This window comes from Neophocaena asiaeorientalis, unplaced genomic scaffold, assembly GCF_003031525.2.
Source record: "Neophocaena asiaeorientalis asiaeorientalis breed wild unplaced genomic scaffold, Neophocaena_asiaeorientalis_V1.1 scaffold116, whole genome shotgun sequence".
Lineage (NCBI taxonomy): Eukaryota > Metazoa > Chordata > Mammalia > Artiodactyla > Phocoenidae > Neophocaena > Neophocaena asiaeorientalis.
Window position 1 is genome coordinate 6,308,396 of NW_020174561.1, and position 16,907 is coordinate 6,325,302.

A 16,907-nucleotide genomic window follows, 5' to 3' on the forward strand; every position below is an offset into this window, starting at 1 on the left:
TGCAAGAGGGAAGAGATATGGGAACATATGTATATGTATAACTGATTCACTTTGTTATAAAGCAGAAACTAAGTTTCTGCTTTATAACAAAGTGAATCAGTTATACATATACATATGTTCCCATATCTCTTCCCTCTTGCACCATGGTAAAGCAATTACACTCCAATAAAGATGTTAAAAAACAAAACAAAACATTGTGAGTATACACTATAAAATGGTTAAAATAGTGAATTTTATGTAAATTTTATATCAATAAAATCGTAAAAATATTAAAATGTACCATTTTATTTAACCCTTCATCAAAAAAAGTTTAGGAAAGCTTTATTTCTTATGGATTAGCGCTAACTAAAAATGTGTAAGTTTAGGAGATTAATGAGTTGAAAATATTGGCATGGACATTTCTCTGTTCATTATTCTTCTCCATTATTTTATCTAACTGTAACTTATTATTACCTCTTGAAATTTGGTTTACTTAAAAAAGAAATTTCAACATATATACCTGTGCCAATCACTGTACTTGATTTTGGAAATAAAAGATAAGTGGCTGGTATTTCAAACAAACTATAGTAATCAAAACAGCATGGTATTGGCACAAAAATGGACACATGGATCAATAGAACAGAATAGAGAGCCCAGAAATAAACCCACACACTTAGAGTCAATTAATCTGTGACAAAGGAAGTAAGAATATACAATGGAGAAAAGACAGTTGCTTCAGTAAGTGGTGTTGGGAAAGCTGGTCAGTGGCATGTAAATCAATGACATTAGAACACTCTCTCACACCATTCACAAAAATAAACTCAAAATGGTTAAAGACTTAAATATAATACATGACACCATAAAATTCCTAGAAGAGAACATAGGCAAAACATTCTCTGACATAAATTGTACCAATGTTTTCTTAAGTCAGTCCTCCAAAACAAAAGAAATAAAAGCAAAAATATACAAATGGGACCTAATCAAATTTATAAGCTTTTGCAGAGCAAAGGAAACCATAAACAAAACAACAAGAAACTTACAGAATGGGAGAAAATATTTGCAAACGATGCAACTGACAAGGGCTTAATTTCTAAAACATCTAAAAAGCTCATATAGCTCAATATCAAACAAACAATCAGCCCAATGGGAAAAAAAAAAGGGCAGAAGATCTCAATAGACATTTCTCTGAAAACAGACATGTAGATAGCCAACAGGCATATGAAAGGATGTTCAACGTCGCTAAGCATTAGAGAAATGCATACCAAAACTATAATAAGGTACCACCTCACACTGGTCAGAATGGCCAGCATCAAAAAGTCTACAAATAATAAATGCTGGAGAGGGTGTAGAGAAAAGGGAACCCTGCTACACTGTTGGTGGGAAGTAAATTGGTGCAGCCTCTATGGAGAACAGTATGGAGGTTCCTTAAAAAATTAAATATAGAGTTGCCATATGATCCAGCAATCCTGCTCCTGGGCATATTTCCCCAGAAGATAAAAACTCTAATTAGAAAAGATACGTGCACCCTAATGTTCATAACAGCGCTGTTTACAATAGCCAAGACCTGGAGGCAACCTAACTATTCACTGACAGATAAATGGATAAAGAAGATGTGGTATTTACAAAACAGAAACAGACTCACAGACTTAGAGAACAAACTTATGGTTACTAAAGTGGAAAGGTGGGGGAGGAATAAATTAGGAGTTTGGGTTTAGCAGACACAAATTTTATATAAAATAAACAAGATCCTACTGTATAGCACAGGGAACTATATTCAATATCTTGTAATGAACTATAATTGAAAAGAATCTGAAAAGAAAAAAAAATATATATATATCTGAATTACTTTGCTGTACACCTGAGACTACAAAACCTTGTAAATCAACCATACTTCAATTGAAAAAAAAAAGATAAATGGCTTGTGCTTGCCCTTCTGAGAAATTCACAGCCCAGTAACCATGGCAAAACACATACATGGGCGAAGAGAGTGCTATACAGAAAAATACAGTTATTTTGACAGATATTCATGTGAATATTTTCATTCAGATGTGGAATCTGCCTAAAGATGCAATTCTGATTCAAACTACGTTCATGTACTAATGTTTGTTTAGGTAATTCAAGGGCAGAATTTAGATAGATAGATTAGATAGATAATAGATAGAGAGATAGATAGATCGATAGATAGATAGATAGATGATAGAAAGATAGGGAGAGATAAGGCAAAAATCATGTCTGTCAGATGATAGTCCTGGATATTTGGACTCATGAAATTATTCTGAAGCACTCCAACAGAGTAAGCAAAAATTAAACATTGTTTTGATTGCTAGAGTGACAGTTCTCATCACGCTTTTGCTTTACCTTCCATGTCAATAACTGTGCTTTTCATTTGATAACAGATTTTCATTACTGACAATGTCAGATGATTACAAGAGACAAGTGAAGGAAGAAAAGACACATATTATTTACATCTGAACTACTCAGGGCTATAGAAAACTACTGTGCTCCAAGCTGAGTATCTGTTATACCAAGTTGTACTTAATTACAGAGATTAAAACAAAATGATAAAAAATAATTGACAAATTTTACCTGAAATTATCATGCAGGAACAAATTCTGTATTTTAAATAAAACTGTTACATTAAAAATACTAGTTAACATAATGCTTCTCAATTCTTAATATAAATATGTCTATTAAAAGTATAATTCTCTTTCTAGGAAAAAAATAAGATGTGTAGTTTGTATGCACTTAATGGAATTTCCATTGTTTTATTTTCCAAGTTCATATGAATGTTCAAGTTATTCCTGAAACTGAAGCTCAGCTAAGACTCTGTAGAAATGATGTCTTGCTGTGTTCATTAGAGTACTTAATGCTCTTGTTTTATTTCCTGAGGCATATACTCACATGCATATGTATAGGAAGAGCAGATAAGGAGAGATATGGTTCGTTTAAGTTAGGATTTCTTGTCTTGTGTTTCTGCATGCAGTGGATTTTGGAAATGATCTATAAGTCATGTGCATGATTGCTTAGTGTTGAAATTACCAGTGTAAGAATTCACAATCTGGCTTGTTTGCTGTTACTGACAGAATTTGTGGGTTCAGGTTTGTTACACAAAGGAAATTAAATATCAGTAACTTATGCTTTTGTAAGGCTTGTAATATTTTTTAAAAATCTTATCATTGGTGAAATTTTATCTTTAGAGTAATTCTTTGTAGGTACTAAAAATATCCCTGTTCTTATTAGTAATAAAATAATGTGTGCTAGTTGGAGGTTGTTGATATCTTTAAACATCTTTTTTTAATTTTTAATTTAATTTAATTTATTTTTTTATACAGCAGGTTCTTATTAGCCATCAATTTTATACACATCAGTGTATACATGTCAATCCCAATTGCTCAATTCATCACACACACCCCCACCACCCCTGCCACTTTCCCCCCTTGGTATCCATACATTTGTTCTCTACATCTGTATCTCAATTTCTGTCCTGCAAAGCATTCATCTGTACCATTTTTCTAGGTTCCACATATATGCATTTATATACGATATTTGTTTTTCTCTTTCTGACTTACTTCACTCTGTATGACAGTCTCTAGATCCATCCACGTCTCAACAAATGACCCAATTTTGTTCCTTTTTGTCGCTGAGTAATATTCTATTGTATATATGTATCACATCTTTATCCATTCATCTGTCAATGGGCATTTAGTTTGCTTCCATGACCTGGCTATTGTTAATAGTGCTGCAATGAACATTGGGGTGCATGTGTCTTTTTGAATTATGGTTTTCTCAGGGTATATGCCCAGCAGTGGGATTGCTGGGTCCTATGGTAATTCTATTTTTAGTTTTTTAAGGAACCTCCATACTGTTCTTCATAGTGGCTGTATCAATTTACATTCCCACCAACATGCAAGAGGGTTCCCTTTTCTCCACCCCTCTCCAGCATTTATTGTTTGTAGATTTTTTGATGATGGTCATTCTGACCGGTGTGAGGTGATACCTCATTGTAGTTTTGCTTTGCATTTCTCTAATGATTAATGATGTTGAGCATGCTTTCATGTGTTTGTTGGCAATCTGTATATCTTCTTTGGAGAAATGTCTATTTAGGCAAAATTCAACACCCATTTATGATAAAAACCCTACAGAAAGTAGGCATAGAGGGAATTTACCTCAACATAATAAAGACCATATATGACAAACCCACAGCCAACATCGTCCTCAATGGCGAAAAACTGAAACCATTTCCGCTAAGATCAGGAACAAGACAAGGTTCTTGATATCTTTAAACATCTTTTTATATTAGGAAATCATTTTGAAATTTCTGATTGAGGAATCATAGGGAGAGAACCAATATTTCCTGATAGAAGCAATATTTCCTGAGTTTCTATCTGGGAAAGAAATATATCTTCCATTAACTTCCACTGATTTTTCTCAATGACTTATTTTTGCTATATGTATGCTACTCAACTACATGAATGCTATATTTTATACTGTATTAAGATATTATTTTACTATTGAATCTGCAAGAAGTAAGGCAAAAATGAATATAAAATATTGATATTTTAATTTGAAATTCATCTGAGGGAAAGTTGTGTTCTTGATACAAGGAACTGGGCAGGAAGGTCTAGACATGATGCTCACAGAAAGTCAACTGTTGTTCTTGACCAAAAGTGACAAAGGTGTTTAAGTATGTAATATAGGCTAGATGCTAACATGACAATTTACATCAGGAGAAAAGCCAAGATATAAGAAAATATACACATAAAATGTATTTGCATGGTTGTGCTAGCATACTGAAGAATTGGCTGAAAATGTGTTGGGCAACATATGGAAGAGACAGACATTACAATCCCAGAAAATAAAGATATGGTAAAATAACATATCTGTATTTTTAAGACTCCTTATTTTAGAGTTGAATTTTCCTGTGCATTTATTTCATTTATTCCATCCTCTTACATGTAAGACTCTATCCTAGAAACTGCAAATGCATCGATATACAAAATAGACAAAATTACTTGCTTTTATGCAACTTTTCTAATTATGACCATAGATTAAACTTTTGCAAACTATCCTAGTTATGCTATTTGAATTAGAAGAGGGTTTCTTTCCCTCTCCACATTTGGAGGGAGAATGGAGTGATAATAACAGATATAAAGACAGTAAGAGAAGGGATATATGAGGAGAAATTGATCAGTACTTTTTTCTAGCTTAGTTAGAATTTTCTTTCCAATTAAAAATATTAGAGACTCTAGATATTGCTTAATAATGCAGGTTTCCTTTGTTCTCCTGAAATTATGTTTGCTTTCTAATTCATGTAACATCCCTTTGGGTGTCATCTGTTATTTTCTCCAAGCATTAACTAACTAGGGCTTTCATATATATCAACACACATAAAAAATGACTAAATAAAATATCTAGTAGTTTTCCAATATATATTTTTGTTGTTGAGCTTAAATCTTCAATTTGGCCTAATTTCATGATATAATAATTGTTTTGTGAAAATTATATCATTTGTTTGGTTGGTGTATTTGTTACATCACAGTGAATCCATTTATAGCACAGCTGCATGTACATAGTCATCTCTACATATTTATATGATTTTATTACTCTTGATTATTCATTTATACTTTCAGTTATTGTTCTACATGATATGAATAGTCTACATCTGTATTTGACATCTATTGCTGTGTAACAAATTACCACAAACTTAGTTGCTTAAACAGCATCCACATACTAGCTCACACCTGTCAGTCAAAAGAAGTCCAGGCACAGCATCACTGAATTATCTCTTTACAGGGTCTCACAAGGCTAAAATCAAGACATCAGCCAGGCTGTACACTCACTTAGAACTCAGGATCTTCCAAGCTTATTGATTTTGGTCAAGTTAAGCTTGGTTGTTGGACAAAAGTCCCGATTTTCTTTCTGCCTGTGAGCCAGGGGATGCTCTTAGCTCTTAAAGTCCACTCACATTTCTTGCCACATTACTGTTTCATCCTTAAAGGCAGCAATGGAGAATCTTCATGTCAAATTCCTCTGATTACTTAGAATGCCTTTCATCAGCAATACCTCCATCATTTCTAAGGGTTTACCTGGTCAGGTCAGGTCCACCTAGGGTAATCTCCCTTTTTAAAATATTAACTATGCTATATAATATAATCTATTCATGGAGTGTCTATTCTATCATATTCACAATTATCAGGGATTTATACAAGGTATGTATACCAGAGGGCCGGGATTTTGGGGCCATCTTAGAACTCTGCCCACTCTCAACATTTCTAATTATGTTATAAAATGAAACTCATTTGTGCTTTCAAAGAGCAGTTATGGATCAAGATATTTAATGAATTATTTTATGCATAACCTTTTTATGACTATATACATACACAGGAAGGGATACATCCTTGCTTTTGAAAAGCTGTCATTTTAATTTAACTTTATTTCATTGAGTAGGATTTGGAATTTAAAGTTCCAGGTATAATCAGATATCATTATGCACATATTCTACTGAAAATCCCAAGGAAATATCTAATAAACTGAGACAACAGAGTTGTTTAAAAAAAAAAAAAACAAAAAACCTTTCCCGATTTTACCAACTTGATTAGTGAACAAAAAAGAGGTTAGAATCACACAGGGCCAAGGGTCCTGAATCAGAGTTTTATGCTTTCTTTAACACTAGATGCTAATTTAAATGTCTAAATTATTTTGTCTAATTAATAACATAATTTTTAAAACACCAATATTTATAAATATTTGACATTACTTCTAAAATTATTTAAAAGTCAATATAATAATGTTCAAATTCCACTTGGAGATAAAAAATATAAACAGTTCCATAAATCTAAAATACAATTTAGGATTTCATGCTTGCTACGATTTAGATATCATCTTGGAAGTTATTTATGAGTACACACTTGGATAATCTGATCAGTAATCCACTAAAAGGAGTTGTGTACAAATGAAATCATAAGTCTCATATGTATGTGTAAATCACAACTTGTGTTATTAATGTTTTATACAATTTGGGGGTTTGGGTTTAATTTAGAATCCTAAACAGACTCATTCATTTTTTCAGTAAATACATCTTTAGTTCTTGGTATCTGTCAAACATATACTAGGTAGAATGGAGGGAATGGGAAGAGGAGGGGATAAAGAGAAGAAAGTAGAGAATAGTGGTTAGGTGGAGAGTAGAAGGGGTCATGGGGAAGAAAGAAAGAAAAGAACATAGAGGAAATAATTAACAGAGGAATTAAGATGGCCAAGGAAAACACCAGCATTGAAGAAATGAGAAGAGGAAAAGAGAACAGACTAGCTGAAAAGACTGTTAGGATTCAAAGAACTGAACTTCTATTTTTTGGTTCATCCATACTTTAGCCTGAGCATAATGTCTTGTGATGACAAGATGCCTAGGTCTTCAGCATCGCATCTGTATACCAGACAGATTAAAGGAGAAGGACAAAAGGGCATATGAGTGGATGCTGACATTCAGATAACCATGCAATAACTTTCTCTTGTATTACATTGGCAAAAATGTGTGATACATTAACACTCCTAACTGTAAGGTAAACTAATAACTGTTACCTGGCACACTGCTGTATCTTCCTTGCTATTTCCAAAATCAAGTTTCTATCAGTAAGAAATACATACTAAGAAAAGAAATAGTAACAAAACACTGATCGCTAACCCAAAGAGTGAAGATGCAGGTATTTTGGAAATGTTGGTGTACAGTGAATTTCCTGTTTGAAAGCCTCCATTTATGCCATTTCATAACAAGATCCAATGTTGAGTATGAGAGAAGAGCCGGTAAAGTAAAAGTTGAAGAAATTGGAGAAGATCTGTTTATGAGGACAGTGAAGAAGGGTTGTCTGACAGTCACAAGGAACTAGGTATATTTGGAGATCATGAGGCTTTAGTGGCACTAACAAGAATTGTTAAGTGTTTTTCCAATGCTTAGCAACCCAGGTGTTAACAAAGAAAGGCAGACATTTGGATTAACCAAGGATCAGTATTAAGGAGTGAGAGCTATTGTGGAGATAATGTTTTAAATAATATACCACAGAAAGTAAGCATGGTATCAAAGGGAAGAAACACCCAGGAATTGTGTTAAGGCTGTAGTTTTCAAATAATGGTAACAAGAATTGTATTGTGAATAACTGAGTTGTGAGAACTGTAAGGATAAACAGGTAAGGTCAGAATTTTAAATATATAAATTTCTGATTTCAGTGAGGTATTAATTTCAGTGTTAATATTCATTAGGGTGACATAATGATAATGAGTAACTGAAGTTCTGAGGTCTTCGGGACTTAAGAGGTCAACAATTTAAGAGCTTGGGTTATTGAATGAATCACATATATGTACTTTGAATACATGCAAGATAATTACTCTAAAGTATTTAGAAGAGAATAGGAAGACTGTAAGCTGGTGGCAAAGCCATCAGTAAACAAAACAGAATAGATAGAAGTGGCCTAAAAAATAAGTCATTAGCATAAAGGAATAGGACTTGCTTTCAGACATGGATGTCAAATGAAAAAATTACAAGCTTTATTTACAATATCCCCAAACAGGCAAAAAATCAAATATCTATTATCAGAATAATGGATACACAAATTATGATATATTCATGTAATAGAATATGACATCAATAAAAGAGAATGAACTACTGATATACATGACATGGATAAATCTCACAGACATTTTGCTTAAGAAGAAAAACAATAGAATATATACTTTTGATTCAATTTATGTGAAGTTTTTAAATAGCAAAAGCAATGCAACATTACAAAGAAAACTAGAACAGTGGATTTTCAGGGAATGTTGGGGTTGAATGAAAAGTAACAAATGAGAAATTTTGGGTTGAAGTAAATATTCCATATCACAATAAGGGTATGTGTTTCACAATTGTATATATTTCTCAAATATTTATATATAAGATTCAGGCATGTATATTAATAAATTAATAATAATAATAGTTGAGCAGTGGTGTGGAGGTATAGAATGCAAAGAATGTTTACAATTAAACCTGTAATTATCGATATAGTGAATATTATTATATTATCCTCTGAACTGTGAATGTTAAAATTTTTAATAACAAAAGTAAAAAAATGTACATTCATTGATATAGTGAGTAGATTTGTATTGCATTTCAAATTCCTAGAAAAAGAGAGCTAAAAATATATAGAACTGTACCTTGAAATTGGTTATATTCATTTGTGTATGAGTTGGTAGGAATTCCTACCCTAATTTTGGGCTGCCAATGGATCAAGTAGCCAAATACACAAAGATTCATTTTAAATGTAGACCTACATTTAAAACAATAAGAGTCATAGAAACAAAAATATCTTTATAATAGTTCATATTAGGAATAAGACTGGCAGAGATGAGATGAACAAAAATAAGGATTGCATAGGAACAGAGGGCAAGAGAGCTTCACACAAAATGTTGAAGAAGGTTTGTATTTTGAAAACTGGAATAATTGAAATCAGAGAGAACTCACAATCAGGTAAACAAAGAAAAAGAAAATAAGAGAACAGCAACTCTGAAGTTAGGGAAGAAAAGTCTTCAAAAGGAGATAAATGATGGGCTACAAAGTTTCCGAGACAGAATAAAAGTAAACACTCTTTGAGAATATTGGATTTTCCTATTGTGAGGTGATTATTTAAAATCCAACTTCAGTACAATTTAGGGGGCAGAAGCCAGATTCCAAAGGTTTAAGAAAGTAGAAGTTTTAACATTCTAAGAGTTTTGATGGCAACATGAAAGACTACAGTATAAATATTATCTGTTATATAATATAGTATATTGTATATTGTGAAATTTATTTTGTGAAAATGAATAGTACTGAGTTAAGTAATATGTTATTTACTGATTTTGTTTTCATTGGACAAAATAACATTGAAAAAATTACTAGTATTTTAAGTCATCATCAATAACTTCAAAGACTCACCTTAACAAGTATAATATTGGTCTATTATTATTATTAACTTTGAAAAATTCTAAGGAAATCACAAAAGGAGCAGGATTGATATTTCTAGTGACTGCACTTTCAGTGAATGAGTCAAATCCTTTTAGAAGACAATTAAATAAAAAACAAACAAAAAACCACTCTTTAAAAAGAGCAGTTCTGAATTTGCTTTTTACTGTACTATGAAAATTGACCATTATTTAAAAGTTACATAAAATGTGATATGAAAAATTGGCCATTATTTAAAAGTTTGGGGATTGGATCATAACAAAATGATCATCTATCAAATATCCAATTGGTGATGTATTCATCAGGGTAATTTTTTTTTAATTATCTAAACCATATTTATTTGTTTTTAAATACATAAGAAAATGATAGCAATTATTCCTATAAGGACTACATACTCATATGATCAATTAATTTTTGACAGAGGCACTGACACATTTTAGTTAGGAAAAGATAATCTTTTCAACAAATTGTGTTGGAAGTAATGAGTACTTTGTGGAAAAAAAATAAACCTCAGTGTTTACATCACCATCACACTTTACATCAAATTGACTTGAATTGGATCATAGACTTAAGTGTAAAGTACTATAATATTTCTAGAAGCAAATATAGGAGAAAATTGTAGCAACTGGACATTGACAAATTTTTCTTAGATTAAGAAAAAAAAACTATAACCATAAAACAAACAGAAAAGTTTAATAAAATGGACTACATAAAATTAGAAAATCTGCTCAGTTAAAGACACTGTTCAGAAAATGAACATGTAAGCCATGTGCTTGGAGAAATTATTCACAACACATATATCTGAAAAGGAAGTATAAATAGATTATATAAAAGCACAATTGGAAATTAGAAAGATAAAAAATATTAAATATGGAAGATACTTGAAAAGACCACTGGACCGCCAGGGAAGTCCCTCAATTATTCTTAATTTTACCTATAGATTCAACACAACCCTGATGAAAATCCTAGCAAGCTACCTTTTGGATATTAAGGAACTGATTTTAAATCTGTATGGAAAGGCAAAAGACTCAGAATAACCAACACAATACTGAGGAAGAGGAACAAAATTAGAGAGCAGACTCTACCCAACTTTAAGATTTACTATAAATCTACAGTAACGAAGGCAGCATGGCATTAGCAAAAATATAGACATATACCTCAATGGAACAGAATACTGAGCCCAGAAATAGACTGACACAAATATATTCAACTGATCTTTGACAAAGGAGCAAGGGCCATTTAATGAAGAAAGGATAATATTTTTTTAAATAAGCAGAACTAGAATAATTGGACATTTAAATGCAAAAAAAAAGTCAAAATACAAATCTTCCTTACATCTTTCATAAAGAGTAACTCAAAATGAATCTGTCACTTAGAAATAATGTTAGTGCAACAAAACATCTAGTAAAGACCAAAAAGGAAAATCTATGCAACTTTGGGTTTGGTGATAAGTTTTTAGATACAATAGTAAAAACATGACTCACGAAAAAAAAATTGATAAAGTAAGCTAGTAAAATTTTAGCATTCTACTGTGTGAAAGATACTTTTAAGAGAATAAAAAGACAAGCCACAAAGTGGGAGAAAATATTTGTAAAACATATATCTGATAAAGGAATTATATACGAAATGTAGAAAGAATTCTTAAAACTCAACAATAAGAAAATAACTCAATTAAAATGGGCAAAAGATCTGAACAGACATCTCATAAAAGAAGATATAAAAATAACAAATAATCATATGAAATATATCTACTTATAGATATGTATATATACATAAGTTGGTATGCCACATATATTTCTTCTTTCCTTTAGCAGAGGGGGCCTCAGAGAAATGACACCCTGGTTTCAATGAGCACATCTAGTGTCCAGATCTGGGTTTCTAATATTATTCTCCAACAAAAGGAATTAGGGCTCTGGAGATATGGCTGGTTCTAGGTATGGGAACGGGATGGTACAAGATGAGCTTGGTACATTTATAATGCTAAAAAATGGGCTCAAACAAACAAACAAAAGTTTCTTTGTAATCCATAATGGCCCTAAACTGGGAATGATAGCCATGTCTATTACCAATAAGGACAAACATATCTAACCGTGTTATATTTATAAAAAGGAACACTACTTAGAAATAAAAAGGACAAACTACTGGTATAGGTAACAATGTAAAAGAATGCTACAAACCTTTGCAGATTGAAATAGCAAAATAGGCCTGGTATCTATGTTTGTATGCCTCAATTTACTTGAAAGTTTAGAAATGGCAAAACTATTCTATAATGATAGAAATAAGGTTATTTGTTGCCTGAGGTTGGTTGTGGGTAGGTAAAGGGTATTGACTTAACAAAGGCCCAAGGAAATTTTCTGAGGAAATAAAAATATTCTTATACTGATTGAGGTGGTAATTATATGAGTGTGTACATTGTTCAAAGTCGTTGACTTGTCCACTTAAAAATGTGTGAGTTTTAAGAAAATAATTTCACAATAAAATTCATTTTAAAAATTGGAAGAAGTATAAAAAAAATCACCTGAGTTTCTTGCATTTTGACATCTTTATTACTTTCATCCACAACTTTTATGGAATAGTTGTTTCTTTCAGACTACAATGGTATACTGATATTCTTTCAAGTTTATCCAAGTAGTCATTTGTTTCTTTTGTATACCAAATATTTTATAGCAGATATATATATATATATATATATATACATATTCACATATATACATATATTTATATCCAGACACTTAAAATATCATGTAGAAGAATGAAAAGAGATGCTAAAACCTCCATTTGATGTATTATGCACATGACAGTATATAGGATGAGAAATTTTATAATCATAAAATGATATTTTTTTCAGTAAAAGCAATGTATCCGGTTCTACAAACAGCTGCAAAATAGACTGAAATTAACCTTCTTTCTAATCTTCCTTCTGCAATCCTGACTTGAGTTTGTATGTTTGTCATGTTTGGCTACTGTAGGGAATGTGGAGACTAAGACAAATCCCATCTCTTACTAAAATAACTTTATGTCTATTGAAAGTCTATAATTGATCACCCCAGTCTGTTTTCCCTGAAATCTAAACCCTAAGTGTTTTCAGAGCCTAGGAAGTTGGAGTTTCAAGGTTAGATCTATGAGCATCAACTTGCAAGTTTTATTTTGTTCTTTAAATAGGCAATTTAAAATTCATCAAACTGATATATCTTGATACCAAATCTTATATTACCTAGTATTTATTATATGCAAAAACATGTGTAACAAAAATGTGGGAGAAGCAAGAATTAAGGATGGCACCTAAGGTTTTGTTTTATTTTTCCCTTGAATAGCTGGAAAATAATGCAATTCAGTAAGATCAGCTTTAAGAAGCCGGGAAGGTTTAGGAAGAAGGTTGAAGATCTTTGTATATGTCATATTGATATCCTTGTTTTATATTTGTGGTAATTGTGGTCCTGGGAGATTGAGAATACTCTTGAGATCACACAATTATTCACTGCAAATTGGGGGATTTTAAAAATTATTTGTCTGTTGCTCTTTTTGCTCTATTCTCAAAAGGACACATGCAATCACAGTCATTACTACCTATAATCCTGAGATTCTGATTCAGTACTCTTAGGATGAAGTTCAAATATGTGTTTTTCAAAGAGAATAGAAAAACTCTGTAGGCAATTTTAGTGTGCTCATCAGGTTTAGAATGACTGCATTATATTATGTAAAATTATCCAACATATGGGTTTCTAAGTATCTCTTAAAGTAAATGTATTTAATATTCAACTTTATTTTCATTCTGTATGAAAACTTGGATTATTTTTTACCACATTTGGCTCTTTTTTTCCCACTTAAATAACATCCACAAATGATTTAAAGGCTAGTGTAAAATCAGAAATACGATTCTCCTATGATATCAAACCACATCCAATTTTCTCAGTCTCACTACTTTAGTCTACAAATAGAAAAATATGCCTGTCTTAAAGAAGAATGAAATACAAAATCTCGTCTATAATACTCCCTTTATGTTGCCCTGAACATGATGGTGAAAGAATATTAGCAAAAAGCAGAAACCATCTTGCAGAAATAATGGAGAAATATAACATTTGACTTTTAAAATGAAAAATTCTGGTGATAAAAATAAACCCATTGAGAATCTGAGTTATTTAAAGTCAGAGATCTTCTGGTTGCAAGAAAACAACTTCAGTTAAATTGGCTCATATAAAAAGAGGAAGATGAGATAAAAAAAGGTCTCAGGAATAAAACAAATTAAAGGTCATAATAGGAATGCAGCCAAGTCCTGTGTTATGCAAACAGGAGTAGAAACTGATATGTTAAATTTCCTGTCTCACCAAGGCCGATAATCAATCTCAATTTCTCTCTCTCTTGCTTCTTTCCAAATCAATCTGCTATTCACTTCTTTCTTTCCTGTTTGTACAGCTTTGTGAATTTCCTCATCTTGTGAATGGTTCACTGTGAAAGCCCAGCTCCAATTCAACATTACAAATGTTCAGTTCCACTGTGCACTGCCACCTCTAATCCCATAACTTTATTCAAAAATTTGAGGAAAACAGTGGAAGGAGGAAAGCTTGAATGTGTGTGTGTGTGTGTGTGTGTGTGTGTGTGAGAGAGAGAGAGAGAGAGAGAGAGAGAGAGAGAGAAAATGGAAAAGGAAAGGAAGAGGGGGAGGGGGAGGGGGAAGGGAAGAGGAGGAAATGATTGTGGAAGAGTCAGACTAACAAGAAAGAGTCAGAAAGATTTTACTGTTTCCTGCCCAGATCATGGGATTTAGTTTTGGTGATGATGGCTGAGTCAATCATATTTTGCCAGAGGAATAATAGGAATGTACTAACGAAAGCTGCCCCTTCCAGAAGCTGAGAACAGAGAGAGCGTTAACTATAAAGGATGGTGTAGTATATAACCGACTTCAAATAATGAGAACACTGTGCATTACTTTTAGTATTTGAGTCTTTCATCTATTCCTGTTTTTATATCTATCTCGATCTCCACCTGTGCCTTTATGGTATTTTTAGACTGGTTTATTACAGGTGTTCTGACCTTCCCTTCTTTCAAGCTTTCATTGACATATTTCTGTAACACATAAACTTTTCTCATAACCCTAGAAGCAAACCACTATCTAGGAACATGAGATTGGAGCACCAGATTATGGAGAGTTTGCCTACTTGCATTTACAGATGGGAGATCCTCTTAGGCACAAACACCAGAGTTTCCATTTTGATATATTTTTCATCAAAGAATTTAAGTGCAGACAACTGTGTCAATTCTTTTAAAACTTTAGGCTTGTAAAAATAGATGAGTTAGACTTGACCCTTATACTCAAGAAACAAAGTACTAGAGGGAAGAGTGAAATGTGGAAATAAAACTAGGCAATGTAAAGCAAGTGCATTAACAGATGTGCCAAGACCAGACAAAGCATCCAAGAGGAGAGATAATTTGATATCAAACATAATCAGATATCAAGGAGAGCAAACCCTTTTAGGAGCTGAGTCTTCAAGAGAGAGAAAGGAAAGAGAAAGATCGTGGTGTTTACCAAATCTGCCTAAAATGTTTAGAGCAGATTTGTGGCAGCTGTGTAAGTCATTTAGGCAGCTAAATGACAGCCCCAGATGGCTCCATTTCATGACCCATCTCTAGTTTTCTCTCTCCTTTTGCTTCCACGCTTATGTGTGTTATCATCTAAAGTCTACTTAAGTTTTTTGGGTGATATATAATTAGTGGAGCATTGTGTGTGAAAGAAGAGCAGAGATGAAGTTAACAATATTTGCCTACAGAAAGGACATACACTTCTGTATTTATCAGCTTGGGCTGCCATAACAAAATACCATAGACCAGGTGATTAAAAGAACTGAAATTTATTTTCTGGATGTTAGACTACCCAAATCAAGGTCCAACCAAATCAGTGTTTGGTAGCTCTTTTCCTGGCTTGCAGACAACCACCTTCTCACTATGTCCTCACATGGCTTTTCCTCTCTGCTTGTGTGGAGAGACAGAAAATGAGCCAGTATCTCTTCATATTAGGACACTAATCTTTATGACTCCATTTAACCTTAATTAATTCCTAAGAGGCCCCATCTCCAAATAGAGCTACCTTGAGGGGTTAGTTCTTCAATACATGAATTTTGAGAGGACACAAATATTCAGTCCATAGTACCTTCTTATGTCAGGATGCAAGTGGTGGAGAAAGGGGTCATTAAGTCAATATGATCTGTAGATGAAGTAGGTTCTGGTTTTGTTGCCAGTTTAGTTAAATTCACTTCATTAATGCTTCAGATATTTTGAATACAGGATTGGAACTTTCCCTTCAATATGACTTGGGATCTTAGCCCTGCAAAAGCTCCAGGATTATCTTTGTGCTTTCAGCTCAGGGATCAGTTTTTCAAATTATGGGAGATATCACTTTGCTTTAGAGACCACTTGCCAGACTCTTAGGAGTTCAGACCAAAATTCTCTGTGCTCTCCAATCCTGCCCCCTGCACCTAAGTAGATGTCTTCACCTTGATAGGAGGTGTATTGGATTGGTTGAAGGCCCAAGTGCCTTAGAGATATTTCTCACAGCTCTACTTCCCCAACCCCAGCAGTAATCATTACTGCTCTGCACTTCTGAAGTCTTGGGATATCTTACAGGAATTTTTCATAGCTTGTTTGCCTGCCAGCTGCTTTTGAAGGGCCATTGCACTGTACGTTAGTGAAGGCCAGAAAGGCTTTGGAGAGGTTTATCTCATTTCTCTTGTCCTGTCCAGCCTTCAGTGTATTAATCCTAGGCATTCAGCAAAAGCCTGTGAGAAAGAGTTGATGGGTGGATACTGACTTGCCATGTGACATGGATCTTGCCAGCTCACCCGATGTCACTGTGTGCTCATTGAATGACTGAAAGTTTTCACCCCTTCTGAGGAAGATTCCTCCTTTCCTAACCACTCCACCACAGGAAAAAATAATCATGGGTCTCTTCTCTCCTTTGAAGAAATGGGTT